Source organism: Callorhinus ursinus, unplaced genomic scaffold (genome assembly GCF_003265705.2).
Source record: "Callorhinus ursinus isolate GAN/ISIS: 27379988/994484 unplaced genomic scaffold, GSC_fseal_2.0 scaffold19, whole genome shotgun sequence".
Lineage (NCBI taxonomy): Eukaryota > Metazoa > Chordata > Mammalia > Carnivora > Otariidae > Callorhinus > Callorhinus ursinus.
In genome coordinates, this window is record NW_027397081.1 from 34,289,656 (window position 1) to 34,301,274 (window position 11,619).

Here is an 11,619-nt window from a genome sequence, read left to right on the forward strand (position 1 = left end):
AAAATAGTCCACAGATAAGGGACCTTAAGCATGAACATTCTTACGGATGCAGAAAGGCAGCATCAGGGCTGTAAGTCAACAAAGCTCCCTCCAGCAGGAGATCTGAGCATTTTCATACCTGCCATATCTGGGATAATGCTCATACTCACCAGCCACAGAATATTTTCTTTTTTTATTATTATTATTATGTTATTCACCATACAGTACATCATTAGTTTTTGATATAGTGTTCCATGATTCATTGTTTGCATAATACACCCAGTGATCCATGTAATACCTGCCCTCCTTAATACCTATCACCTGGCTAACCCATACCCCCACCCCCCTCTCTAAAACTCTCAGATTGTTTCCTGGAGTCCATAGTCTCTCATGGATTTCCACCCCCCTTTATTTTTCCCTTCCTTCTCCTAATTTCATCCATGCTATTCCTTATGTTCCACAAATAAGTGAAACCATATGATAATCGTCTTTCTCTGTTTGACCTATTTCACTTAGCATAATTTCCTCCAGTTCCATTCATGTTGATGCAAATGTTGGGTATTCATCCTTTCTGATGGCTGAGTAATATGCCATTGTAGATATGGACCACATCTTCTTTATCCATTCATCTGTTGAAGGGCATCACAGCTCCTTCCAGAGTTTGGCTATCATGGACATTGCTGCTATGAACACTGGGGTGCATGTGGTCCTTCTTTTCACTATAGCTCTATCTTTGGGGTAAGTAATAACCAATAGTGCAATTGCTGGATCATAGGATAGTTCTATTTTTAAATTTTGAGAACCTTCATACTGTTTTCCAAATTGGCTGTATCAACTTGCATTCCCAGCAGCAGTGTAAGAGGGTTCCCCTTTCTTCACAACCTCTGCAACATTTGTTGTTTCTTGTCTTGTCAGTTTTTGACTTTCTAACTGGTATAAGGTGATATCTCAATGTGGTTTTGATTTGAATTTCCCTGATGGCTAATGATGATGAACATTTTTTCATGTGTCTGTTAGTCATTTGTATGCGTCCTTGGAGAAGTGACTGTTCATGTCTTCTGCCCATTTTTTGACTTATTTTTTTTTTTTTTGTTTGTTTTTTTTTTTTGAGTGTTGAGTTTGAGAAGTTCTTTATAGATCTTGGAAATCAGCCCTTTGTCTGTAGTGTCATTTGCAAATATCTTCTTCCATTCTGTGGGTTGCCTCTGTTTTGTTGACTGTTTCCTTTGCTGTGCAGGAGCTTTTTATCTTGATGAAGTCCCAAAAGTTCATTTTTGCTTGTGTTTCCCTTGTCTTTGGAGATGTATCTTGAAAGAAGTTCCTGTGGCTGATGTTGAAGAGGTTAACTGCTTATGTTCTCCTCTAGGATTTTGATGGATTCTTGTCTCACTTGGAGGTCTTTCATCCATTTAGAGTTTATCTTTGTGTATGGTGTAAAAGAGTGGTCAAGTTTCATTCTTCTGTATATAGCTGTCTATTTTTCCCAGCACCATTTATTGAAGAGACTGTCTTTTTTCCATTGTATATTTTTTCCTGCTTTGTCAAAGATTAGTTGACCATAGCATTGAGGGTCCATATCTGGGCTCTCTATTCTGTTCCATTGATCTATGTGTCTGTTTTTGTGCCAATACCATGCTGTCTTGGTGATCACAGCTTTGTAATATATCTTGAAATCAGGCAACGTGATGCCCCCAGCTTTGTTTTTCTTTTTCAACATTTCCTTTGAGATTCAGGATCTTTTCTGTCCATACAAATTTTAGGATTGTTTGTTCCAGCATTTTGAAAAATGCCATTGGTATTTTGATTGGGATGGAATTGAAAATATAGATTGCTCTGGGTAGACATTTTAACAATGTTTATTCTTCTGATCCATGAGCATAGAATGTTTTTCCATTTTTTGTGTCTTCTTCAATTTCTTGCATAAGTGTTCTGTAGTTCCTAGAGTATAGATCCTTTACCTCTTTGATTAAGTTTATTCCAAGGTATCTTATGGTTTTTGGTGCTATTGTAAATAGAATCGATTCCCTAATTTCTCTTTCTATAGTTACATTGTTAGTGTATAATAAAGCAACTGATTTCTGTGCATTGATTTTGCCTGCCACATTACTGAATTGTTGTATGAGTTCTAGTAATTTATGGGTGGAGTCTTTTGAGTTTTCCACATAAAGTATCATGTCATCAGCGAAGAGAGAGAGAGTTTGACTTCTTCTTTGCCAATTTGAATACCTTTTATTTCTTTTTTCTGTCTGATCGCTGTTGCTAGGATTTCTAGTACTATGTTGAACAATAGTAGCTAGAGTGGGCCTGCTTGTCATGTTCCTGATCTTAAGGGGAAGGCTCTCAGCTTTTCCCCATTGAGGATGATATTCGCTGTGGGTTTTCATAGATGGATTTTATGAAATTGAGGAATGTTCCCTCTATCCCTATACTCTGAAGAGTTTTAATCAAGAAAGAATGCTGTATTTTGTCAAATGTTTTTTTCTGCATCAATTGAGAGGACCATATAGTTCTTGTTGCTTCTCTTAGTAATGTGTTCTATCACATTGATTGATTTGCGAATGTTGAACCACCCTTGCACCCCAGGGATAAATCCCACCTGGTTGTGATGGATAATGCTTTTAATGTACTGTTGGATCCTATTAGCAAGGATCTTGTTGAGAGTTTTGGCATCCATATTTATCAGGGATATTGGTAAGTAATTCTCCATTTTGATGGGGTCTTTGCCTGGTTTGGGGATCAAGGTAATGCTGGCCTCATAGGATGAGTTTGGAAGTTTTCCTTCTGTTTCTATTTTTTGAAACAGCTGCAGGGGAATAGGTATTATTCCTTCTTTGAATGTTTGGTAGAATCCTCTGGGAATCCATCAGGCCCTATACTCTTGTTTTTTGGGAGGTTTTTCATCACTTTTTCAATCTCATTACTGGTTATTGATATATTCAGGTTGTCAATTTCTTCCTGTTTCATCTTGGTAGTTTATAGATTTCCAGGAAGGCATCCATTTCTTCCAGGTTGCTTAATTTATTGGCATATGGTTGTTGATAATAATCTCTAATAATTGTTGCTATTTCCTTGGTGTTAGTTGTGATCTCTCCCCTTTCATTCATAATTTTATGAATTTGGGTCCTTACTCTTTTCTTTTAGGTAAGTCTGACCAGTGGTTTATTGATCTTATTAATTCTTTCAGAGAACCAGCTTCTAGTTTCATTGATCTGCTCTACTGTATTTCTAGTTTCTAATTCATTGATCTCTGCTCTAATCTTAATTATTTCTCTTCTCGTGCATGGCTTAGGCTTTATTTGTTGTTCTTTCTCCAGTTCTTTAAGATGTAAAGTTAATTTGTTTATTCGGGTTTTTTTTTTTTTTTTTGAGTGAGGCTTGGATGGCTATGTATTTCCCCCTTAGGTCCGCCTTTGTCTTATCCCATAGGTTTTGGACCAATGTGTTTTTGTTCTCATTGTTTTCCATGAACTGTCTGAGTTCTTCTTTGAATTCCTGGTTGACCCAAACCTTCTTAAGCAGGATGGTCTTTAGCTTCCAAGTGTTTGAATTTCTTCCAAAATTTTTCTTGTGATTGAGTTCCAGTTTCAAAGCATTATAGTCTGAGAATATGCAGGGAATAATCTCAATCTTTTGGTATCAGTTGAGACCCAATTTGTGACCCATTATGTGGTCTATTCTGGAGAAAGTTCCATGTGCACTCAAGAAGAATGAGTATTCTGTTGTTTTAGGGTGGAATGTTCTGTATATATCTATGAGGTCCATCTGGTCCAGTGTGTCATTCAAAGCTCTTGTTTCTTTGTTGATTTTCTGCTTAGATGATCTGTCCATTGCTGAGAGAGGAGTGTTGAGGTCTCTTACTATTAACATATTGTTATCAATATGTCTCTTTATTTTGGTTAATAGTTTGGCTTATGTAGTTGGTTGCTCTCATGTTGGGGGCATAGATATTTATAATTGTTATATCCTCTTGTTAGATAGACCCTTTAAGAATGATGTGTAGTGTCCTTCTGTATCTCTAACTGCAGTCTTTAGCTTAAAATCTAATTTGTCTGATATGAGAATTGCTATCCCAGCTTTCTTTTGAGGTTTGTTGGCATGAAAAATGTATCTCCATCCCTTCATTTACAGTCTGGATGTATCTTTAGGTTCAAAATGAGTCTCTTGTAGACAGCATATAGAAAGGGTCATGTCTTTTTTTTAAGATTTTATTTATTTATTTGAGAGAGAGAGAACGAGAGATAGAGAGCATGAGAGGGAAGAGGATCAGAGGGAGAAGCAGACTCCCTGCCGAGCAGGGAGCCCGATGTGGGACTTGATCCCGGGACTACAGGATCATGACCTGAGCTGAAGGCAGTCGCTTAACCAACTGAGCCACCCAGGCACCCAAGGATCATGTCTTTTTATCCAATCTGCAACTCTGTGCCTTTTCATGGGAGCCTTTAGGCCATTCACATTGAGAGTGATTTTTGAATGATAAGATTTTATAGTCATCATGTTGCCTGTGAAGTCCTTGTTTCTGTAGATTGTCCCTGTAAATTTCTGTTGTATATCACCCTTGGGGTCTTTCTCCTTTTATAGAACTCCCTTAGTATTTCTTGCAGGGCCGGCTTGGTGGTCACATATTCTTTCAGTTTCTGCCAGTCTTGGAAGCTCCTTGTCTCTCCATCCATTCTGAATGACAGTCTTGCTGGATAAAGTATTCTTGGCTGTATGTCCCTCTCATTTAGTACCCTGAATATGTATTTCCAGCCCTTTCTGGCTTGCCAGGTCTCTGGGGACAGGTCTGACATTATTCTGATGTTCCTCCCTCTGTATGTAAGAAATCTCTTCCCCCTCCCCATGTTCACGATTGTTTCCTTGGATCTAAGATTTGCTAAATGTACTATTATATGTTGTGACATCTGTCTGTTCTCATTGATCTTGGGAGGGGTCCTCTCTGCCTCTATGACACAAATGCTTGTTTCCTTCCCCAGATTAGGAAAGTTCTCACCTACAATTGGCTCAAATATATCTTCTAGACCTCTCTTTCTCCACCCCCTCAAGGATCCCAATTATTCTGATATTGGATTGTTTCATTGAGTCACTAATCTCTCTCAGTTTGATTCCTTGGGTTTTAATTTGTTTTTCCCCTGCCGCCCCGGTTTCCTTCTTTTCTATCATCTTATCCTCTAGCTCACTAATTTGTTCTTCTGACTCTTTACCCTGGAAGTCAGAGTATCCAGGTTAGACTGCATTTCATTCATAGCATTTTTAAGTTTGGCCTGATTAGATCTCATTTCTGCCCTGAGATTCTATATTGTTGTTAATATTCTTCGCAAGCCTAGATATTGCCTTGATAATTGTTACTCTGAAGTCTATTTCTGACACCTTGGTTATATCAATATCCATTAATTCTGTGGCAGAGGCTATGTTCTCTGGTTCTTTCCTTTTTTGAGGGTTCCCCTTCTTAATCATTCTGTTGGAGGGTGGTTGAGGGAGTTTGTACAGAGTCCAAATTATTGAGCACAACCCAAGCAAGATGCACCTGTTTTATAGGGACCTTAGGGTTGTCAGCCTCTTGTTCTTCTGGCCTGTCTTCTGAGGGAGGGACCTGCCACACTATTACTCAGGCAACCCTGTTTGGGCAGAGGTGCCCTGCCTCTTGTGAGGGGAGATGGGCTCAGTGAAAACCGGATTTTGGGGGCTTTCATACTCTGGTGGCTTTCCTCATCTCTTCTGAGAATCAGAGCAGAAGTGACCATATCTAAATCTCTGTCTCAGAACAGTGAGATCACAGTCTGCTCTTCACTGAGCTTTCCAGTCGACACTATCTCTGTTTCTATCTGTGCTGCTAAAGACCACAGTCTCAGGGGTTCTGTGCCCCATAGAAGCACCCCCAGCCCTTGCTCCTGGGGCTGGGCATGTCTCTGCCCTTTGTGCTTCTAAAACCGGCAAGCTGCCCCTGGTTAGCTCATGCACCCCCGTAGCTCCAGGTTTCAGTCTGGGGGGCTGCCCTAAAGTCCTTTCTCCACCACTACTGGTCTATGAGTCTGTGCCCGGTCCCCATCACAGGAGGCTTTTGTGTTCTGGCTCAAGATCCCAGAGGCTCCCTCCTCCTTCCATTTATCCTCCAATATCTACCCACAGAATCATGGTTCCCCACTTCATACCTTGAGACCAATTGCCGGAGATATTCTGTTTGTAGAGATCCAGATATATCTTCTTACATCTCAGGTTGATTTCCTGTGTATTCAGAATGGTCTGGTAGAATGCAGGGGACTGGTTGAAATATGGTCCCCTACTCCTCTGCCAGCTTTTCTCTGGTCCATATTTTGTTTCTTTATCCTGTTTTGTTGTTGTTGTTGTTGTTGTTGTTGTTGTTTAATCATGTGTTCTTAGCTAGAGTTCTGATCTTTATTTCTCTACATATTTTGATCTTTTAGTTACTTCTCTAAATTTCTGGTCAATTAATGCCAAAATTCTACATCTTTTGCATGCTTTTATAGTTGTGTTATTTTACATTTTTAGGGAATGTATTTCTTTCATTTGATATAATGAGATTCCATGTGGGTATGTTTCTATGCACATACCAATTTTTTTTAAAGCTTTTATTTATTTATTTGTCAGAGAGAGAGAGAAAGCATGAACAAGCAGGGGGAACAGCAGGCAGAGGGAGAAGCAGGCTCCCCTGCTGAGGAAGGAGCCCAATGTGAGACTCAATTCCAGGACCCTGGGATCATGACCTGAGCTGAAGGCAGATGCTTAACCAACTGAGCTACCCAAGTGTCCCAGCACACACCAATTTTTTAATCCTATATCTGGAACTAGTTCATAATAAAAAATGTTCATCTAAATCAATTGTGTTTTTTCCAAAGTACTCATGAGGAAGGCCCACTACAGAGGTGCTTGAAATCCAGAATGGTTATTCATTTGCCGGCATCAATACAAAATGAAAAGGTAGATCCCCTTATTTAAAAAAACATTAACAATTTCACGATGACAACCACAGGATATTAAACCCAGTGTATTTAAAGGATTAAATCTTTTTACAATGGGACTCCATGTGACTGGACTGGTCATCCACTGGAAAAAGCCAACCCTGACTGAAATACAGCCATGTGCTCAGAGGATTATGAGGCTTTCACTATCTATAAGATTATTGTGAGGGAAGTATAACTGCAGAAATAGAGTTATAAAAACCAAATACATGCAATTTATGTTTCAAAGCCATACATTGCTTCTGCTTTTGAGATTATACATCTGAGCCCAAGAAGTATGAATAAGTATCTTTTTACACTTCTATAACTAAGTAGGCCCACTTAAATAATACCTCTCAGGAAAAAAAAAAGAGGATGGTATATCTCAAAATTGAATTTAAGTTTATATAACAAAAACTTTTTAAAACCTTAAAATACTTGTTTTCTATCACCATCAGCAGTAAAAACAAATGAACAAATGTTTAAAAGTGCAGTTTTTTCTATAGCATTGCTGGACTGTACATGTAAATAAGTATGAGAATTTTATTTTCTTAATAAAATGTAATCAACATCAAGTACTCAAAGGATTCAGTTACCCAAAATGTTTAAAAGTTTTTGCATAGGAAGAACTCAGTCAATCAGGAAAACACAGGTAACACCAATATTAAATTGGAGAGGCAAATGTCTGTATGGTTTGCGTAGCCATTCCTACTTTTAAACAACAAAGTTGGAAGTCCACACTTTCATTACATGAAATAGGTAAGTAATCCTTTATGTAAGAATGGTAAGTAAGATAAACACAATACTTAAAGTCCCAACTATGTGCAAATGTCATGTGATAAAACACACACACAAAAATAGATTCTCTGGTCCTAGAATTTAAAAAAAAAAAAGATCAGTAAAGAATTATTCCCATGTTAAATCAAGGATTGACTATTTTGACAGTTAACCATTATGGAATGAATTATAGTTGATTTATTTGTGGTTTTGAAATGAGTATCAGGCTACTTACTGTGGTAGTAAAGGTGATAGAATTGAATAGCACAATCTTAGCCCTATGTTTTCAGCTGTTTCCTCCTCCAGCTTTGTTCAGTTGTAGTCATTCGTGCCCATTTTCATGCTCAGCCAACTCCTCATAATGAGTAAACTCACAAATTCAAATACATGAGTGGGTTTTGTCTGGAATTATTCTTGTCATAGACCTGTATGTGGTGCACCTGCATATATCTCATGTAGCTCTGTGCTTGTGTTGTCAACTTATTTCTGCTATGTTGCTCATTCTATAGGATAGGATTTCTGCTATAAATTTCTAGTTAGCACTCTTTTTTTTTTTTTTTAATGTATCTGGATTCCTTCCTGAACTCCATGTGGCTTGGTTGAACTCTGGTGTATGTCTGCTTTTATTTCCCTTAGGACTCCGTGTTTCATTCCTGTGAACTCATTTTTTGGCTGTGATGGGCATCTAAATATATACCTGCACTATTAAAAGTGAAGATTATAGGCCTCTATTTAGTGTCTCCTGAAGCCTATTTCCAGGCACTAAATTAGAACTCTGGATATTGATGCAAACCAGAGCCACTTCACTTTACATGCTTCATATTTTACCCAAGTTGTCTGTCTCTGTCTGAAGCTGATATACAAAGTAGTCAGTTTTCAGTTTCTAAAGGCAAAAGTAATTTTAATATAAGTTTCATTCTAGGTGACTATATGCTTTTAAGGTATTAAGAATGAGAATATGATTAAAGGAAATAGAACCAAATGCTTATTGCAAGCATAACACTTCTAAATTTTTGTTGGATAAATTAGTACAAATCCTAGTAGCAATATTTGTAATTTGAAGCAATGTGCAATACTAAAATTAATATCAATAACACATGAAGGCAGAGTGCAGAAAAAGAGATAGCAAGGAAACAGAGTTTGCCAGAAAAACAGACAATGAATAAATTAATCTGCTATCTACAAAGGAAAAGAAAGTAGAAGAAGGGTTATGTGACCTTCAGGGCAGTGTGACTCCACCCGCTAATGAATGCAAACCAATGGTCTGGAATTTAGCCAATTGATTTCTAATCTTTTTCTCCACATGTAGTAAAGTTAAGAGAACTTGATCTACAACTCCTTTTCCATAATAGACTGTGTGTTTTAGGATTATTTTTGAATATTAAATTGGAATTTTTCCCAAAGTATTTTTGGAAAATAATTCTAGGTTCCAGAATTCTGGAAAATGATAATTACCATATAAAAAATTAAAACTTCTGTTAAGAAACATCATAAAGAATCCTGATAAATTTACTTAACATGTAATATCCTTCAAAACATTTAAATTTGTATTTGTTTTGCTGCCTAATTTTTATTAGAATTCTAATAATTAATGTTTAAAATGAATATAATTGCTTGTTTATAGGTAATATTTTCTGAGCTCTTCATATCAGACTTTGTGGATAAACATCATATTTATGATATATATAATATAATCACATATATAAGTTAATTTTAACAGAAATTCTGAACAGTAAATATTAACATGACAATTTTACAGATAAGGAAAATTAACCCAGTAAGGTTAAACAAAACCACTAGGCCTTTATTTGAGCAATGCTTTGGCAAATTGGAGTTTTAAAGATTTTGATCATGTCTTATTAATTTTTGCTCAAGGACATTGGATTTTATTTAGGGAAAAACCAACTGCATAGAAAGAAATGGGAAGTTGGGGTGCCTGGGTAGTGCAGTTGGTTAAGCGCCGGACTCTTGGTTTGGACCAGGTCATGATCTCAAGGTGGTGATCTCAGGGTCTGGAGCTATGCCCCCATGGGGCACTGTGCTCAGCAAGAAGCCTGCTTAAGATTCTCTTTCCCTCTGTCCTTCACTCCCTCCCTCTCTCTCAAATAAATAAATAAATCTTAAAAAAAGAGAAAGAAGTAGAAAGTTATGAATGAGGAAAATGAATGATGTAAAAAAAAAGGACTTGTAAATGTGAAATTCTTATCAGATGGATATTTTTAAATTAACTTCATATAAACTTACATACATGAAAAAATACATATCCCTACTTATAGTATAGAATGCATTGAAGCTGGAAATAAGTTTAATCCTCCTTTGAATTTATGCAAGACATATTGATGGGTAGTATTAGGAACCTAGGATTCTGGGTTTACTTACATATTTAGAAAATTTATGGAAAATGTTGCACAATTGAAGTTAATGATTGTATGAGTATTTATCAATGCAAATACTATGGAGACTATATTAGTAAGTGAAGATATTCAAAGTTTATACAGATTTACAACACACATAGAACTTTTAACTTTAAACTCTAACTTTCTTCATGAATGTTAATGAGTATACATACTAACAATGCAAAAAGAAAAGATTAGCTCAAATATTTCAAGGTATCAAATTAACCTAGATATAATTAGCATGTATTTTGAAATGAATTATTACACATCATTTTCTAAAGCATTATGAAGTTAACTGTAAATATAAACATATTAAAATTTTTATACAAATTTAAGGCTGTGATTGTGCTATTGTCATAAATCTGAGGGGTTTGTGTCCTTCTTCCTGAAGATAATACAAAGTATCCTTTTGGGGACTGTCCAGGTAACAGCATCTTTTATTTTGGTTAACTTGTAACCTCCTGAAATATAGGAGATACACATTTCTTAACATAATAGTTTGTTTTATATTATCATTAAATAATAATTCACAGATGTTAAGTTGCTGTTCTATGCAGAGAAAGTACATATAATGCCTTCATATGTGTCAAATAAATTCTTTATGTGTCAGCCATATTTTAACAAATAAACAATTTTGTGATAATTACTGCTATTACAATGAATGCCAAAGGAATTCATGATGATTACAATTGGTATATTGAATAGGAATGAGTTCAAATCAAGAGATTCTGAAAGAAATTATTATAATATATATTCATATTTTGAACTTTTAATGATTTAAAATAGAAATTGGAACTAGATATTGAAATAATTTTCTCAATTTTTATACTCATATTTATTCATTATTAATCTTTTTAATTTTCTGTGTCTGAGCTTGATCAGCTGAGATATAGCTGATGTTAAATCAAATTTAACAATCTCAGTCCTTTCACTGGTGAATTTTGTCCATTTGAATTTTTTTTATCCTGACCTTTGTCTATATTTTCTTTTTCTTTTTTGTTTTATTTAGGATTAATCACATACTTTTATTGCATTGTTTATAACTCTACTGGGTTGGAAATTATAAATCAGTTTTGTTTATTAAGTTTAATCTCTTTGATTTTTATACTGCATATTTAGACATTCTAAATGTTATCAATATAGTCATGTTCTTACAGAAAAATAAAAGATAGAATAATTAACTGAAATATCACCACCCATCCTTCATCACTGTTTTCCACATCTTAGTTCTAATATTGGAATTAGATTTTTTTTATTTATAACTCATTTGGTTAACAATGCATTAGACATTTTAAAAATATTTCCCTCTGTGTGCATGTGTGTGTGTAGCCTTTCTTTTTTAAATTAATATTGCCATTTTAATCTTTTCAAAAAAGATTTTTGGATTTGTTAATATTTTTAACATTTATTAAATTAAATTCTTCCTATTTTTTTTCATTTTTTTCCTTCTACCTTTCTTCTTTTCAAATATAGCCCCTGAAAGTTATAATGTCCTTTTAAGTACTACTTTA

General features: G+C 35.6%; 1 long non-coding RNA gene across 1 annotated transcript in view; it reads right to left on the reverse strand.

The window, feature by feature from the left end:
* The window catches only part of LOC141374599 (uncharacterized), a 55,222-nt gene extending 46,936 nt beyond the window's left edge, over positions 1-8,286 (reverse strand). Inside the window, exon 1 of the long non-coding RNA XR_012381615.1 lies at positions 7,948-8,286. This is a non-coding gene — a long non-coding RNA (uncharacterized lncRNA). The remainder of the gene's footprint in view (positions 1-7,947) is intronic.
* Between the last annotated feature and the right edge of the window lie 3,333 nt (positions 8,287-11,619).